General features: G+C 47.9%; 1 long non-coding RNA gene across 1 annotated transcript; it reads right to left on the bottom strand.

Moving 5' to 3' along the window:
• Positions 1-981: 981 nt before the first annotated feature.
• LOC120973584 (uncharacterized) lies at positions 982-3,103 on the bottom strand. Its single transcript, XR_005768739.3, has 3 exons — positions 2,964-3,103; positions 2,775-2,855; positions 982-1,116 (listed from the first exon to the last, which is right to left on the bottom strand). It is a non-coding gene; the product is annotated as an uncharacterized lncRNA (long non-coding RNA).
• Positions 3,104-3,395: the final 292 nt, after the last annotated feature.

The raw sequence follows: 3,395 nt of genomic DNA, 5'->3' as shown, positions 1-3,395 counted from the left end.
ACGGCCTACCCAACTTAAAGATAACAACCGCTTTATAAGAAAAGAGCATTACTTGACTTACCTCAAGGCCTGTTAGAAGGCCTTGGACGGCTTCGTCCAGTCCGGATTGGATGGACCAAACACCTCGCATGACAGCACTCAAGAGAGTGCGGTGCCCGTCAATGATGACGAAGTTGTTCACCAACTCCTCCAGCGCGTCCGACCAGCCAGCCGTCGCCCGTCCGGAGGTGTTCGGTGCTGGCGTTGGCTCCCCAGCCCCTTCTCCACTGGAAGGAGGAACTTGCGCCATCAAGGGCCTCGTGGGCTCGGGAACGGATGGTTGATGGGGTCCGGATGGTCCGGACTCCTTCCCCGTATCAGCCAGGAGGGACGCGCCCTCCTGGTCCCCGGTGACCGAGGTGTTAACCTCGGCCATTACAGTGTCGACCTCCCCCTCTGTGTTTGGAGGAGGGGGGTTCCTTTGCGACAGCAACTCCCCAATCTCTTCGGGGATCGGAGGAGTGTTTGAGATATGCCCTAGAGGCAATCATGTATGATGATATTTCCTATGTGTTTATGAATAAAGATAGTCCTTGGACATTATCAATGATGTGTATCAGCAAGTACGTGACTTGTTTGTGGGACTATGCATTGTATGATGACTGTCCTAAAAGGTCCCTAGTTGAAAGGGTTGTGTGGACGTGCAGACGACTAGACTAGCATATGACACGGTCGATGGCTTGGTCTCACTAGCCATGGAGCGTTGGATGCTAAACGGATAATATGGACTCTGAAGAATGTGGCACCCCGGCTCAGAGAAACCGGAACGCCCCGTATTCCAGCCCAGAGATCGAGGAGAAGTCTTCTGGAATACGGCACTGCTTAGCATAGAAAAAAAATCAGCTCTTTATTACAAGCTATATGGATACAAGGGGATCACATCGGCACGGCGACACTACGCCTGCCACGGTTGCTCCATGCAAGCAGCAGAACAACATGATGCAGCGGAATAACTCTAGCAGCGGAACAACGACGACGGTGATGAGCTCCACTCAGCAGGGACTCTGGCTGGAACGCCTAGCTCGCAAACAAGGAATCCACGGCAAACAAGCAATCAAATCCGGCATGACCTGCAAACTGGCATGACACGCCAGGTCAGTACATTTAATGTACTTGCAAGCTCACAATAACCAGAAGCATTCAAGACAAACAACAGCATGGCAATTACAAGTTAAGCAGGAATTATCATGAGACCATCAGAATAACATGGCATGAACAACATGAACATGATACGGCTAGAACAATATGAGCATGGCATGAACATATAAATCTAACGATACTAGCATGCAACATGATGACACTATATGCACCACTTATTCTGCTCGGGTTACTTCGTAACCATCACATGCATCACTTACCAACCTCGGACATCACACAATCATCTCAGGATCAAATCAAGCTTAGTATAAACAATACCGTAGTAATCATTAAATGACCACAAGGAGCTTGATCTTTACCCACGAATCTCGCACAACATCACGAATATCCAACAACTCGGTATCCTTGATACCACGGTGATCATTCACGGATCACAAAATGGAACCACTCTTGGCTCAACGGGTTACCTCGTAACCAAACGGTGATCATTCACGGATCACATAACCAACTTATCTCATCATCAAACCGGGGTTTTTATTAAGCACATTATTATTATTACTGTTGACACATAGTGTGACCAACTACGAACTGGGCCCTTATCCGCGGGCGCGGCTATCGATAGATTTAATACACACTCTGCAGAGGTTAGCACACTATACCCACACCACGGAACCCATGGCCTCGCACTCCCATTCAGGTGGACCAACGGCGTTCCGACAAAACCGTTCTACTGCCATGACACTCTCCCGGCCACTCCGACCAACTCCCCTTTGGGCTAAGTCATGGGTGGCCCTGTGCCTACCAAAGGCACCAACGACCACCGTCGTGGCAAAACATAAACGGTCCCAAACGGGGACAAGGTACCATAACAACAACAACGGGCACACAAGGCTTATGTCCGCCTTCCTGATCAGGGTAGCGCCGCCCATAACCTTCCCTCGTTGGAGGCACCGGCGAGAGGCATGACAATAGACCCAGTTAGGACCTTCCCATAAAGGTAAGCGTGGTTGCACTAGTCAGCTCGATATGGTGGCACCATGACTCAGCCAACAGTTGTTCAAGTTCAATTTAATCCGGTTAAACTTGAATGCAATATGCTGAGCCATGATAAAATAACATGATGCAATTACAATGCATGAGCAAGATATCAACATGAGCATGAGGGTACAACATAACTATCAACCATATCAACAATGAATCATATCCAACTAAGCATGGCATAATGGCGAGCATGAATACCACAAGTACAACACTACTCATAGTATAACATGAACACTAACATCAACAATAAATACCATGCAATAACACATCAATCATATTACCGAGTAAACACTTAACCAACTAACAGCAAAGGAACAATGCATATCAACGGTACTCGGTAACTGACGTTAGTCATGCACCGAAGAACATGACCAACCCAATATGTACTACTAACAAGCATGGCAATATGAAAGTAATACTAGCAAGTAGAACATGATAACAGAGTGCAAGAAAACATAGCATGATTGTAGTCACTCATCCATAAGCATAACCGAAATAACAACAGCAGTAGCAAAACAAACATACAGTTATTAAAGATTCAAGTTGAAAACCAATGCTAATGCATGGCTATCATGAAAATGGTGGTTGTGGCTTGCCTAGGGATGAAGAATGCTCCGGGAAGAAGTGCGGAACAATCGCGGAAAGATTCGCCGGAAACAGTTCTCTCTCGAAGGGGGCTGTTTACGGGCAAGGGCAAAATGGTCATTTCCATTATGTCAACCCATAGTGAAAATGATACCAACAGAACGGGCTCGATGAGACGAAGAAGTAGGCTTTGGATTCACCTCAATCGGAGTTACGGTGGCGGAGTTATGAGGTGTAGAATATCAGGGACCAATCTGTGAATACTTTCATCACCAACGGGTCCCTGGCGGCTAAAACAGAAAGCGCCTTCGGGTAGATTACGTTTTCCGGAAAGGGAAACGTACTTTCAGCCGCAGAAGAAGAGTATACACTTACCTGAAGGTAAAACGTGTTTTAGATAAAAAAAGGAAGGGTACACGCTTTCATGTAACGAAAACGCATTTCAAGAAAACGTTTCCACTTATCCGAGTGGATAAAGTGGTGGCTCACTTACGGGTGGGGTCCGTTGGAGAGGGGGGGCCCGCCTGGCCAGCTGGCAAGGCGTCGTCTTCCTCCTCCTCTCGCTCCTGTTCCTTACGGAACAGAGGAGGAGAGCAGGGGAGGGGCGGCGCTAGGGCGGCCGGTTCAGGCCA

Source organism: Aegilops tauschii, chromosome 2 (genome assembly GCF_002575655.3).
Source record: "Aegilops tauschii subsp. strangulata cultivar AL8/78 chromosome 2, Aet v6.0, whole genome shotgun sequence".
Classification (NCBI taxonomy): domain Eukaryota; kingdom Viridiplantae; phylum Streptophyta; class Magnoliopsida; order Poales; family Poaceae; genus Aegilops; species Aegilops tauschii.
Note: the sequence above shows the minus strand (reverse complement) of the source record. Positions and strands in the feature narration are given on the sequence as shown.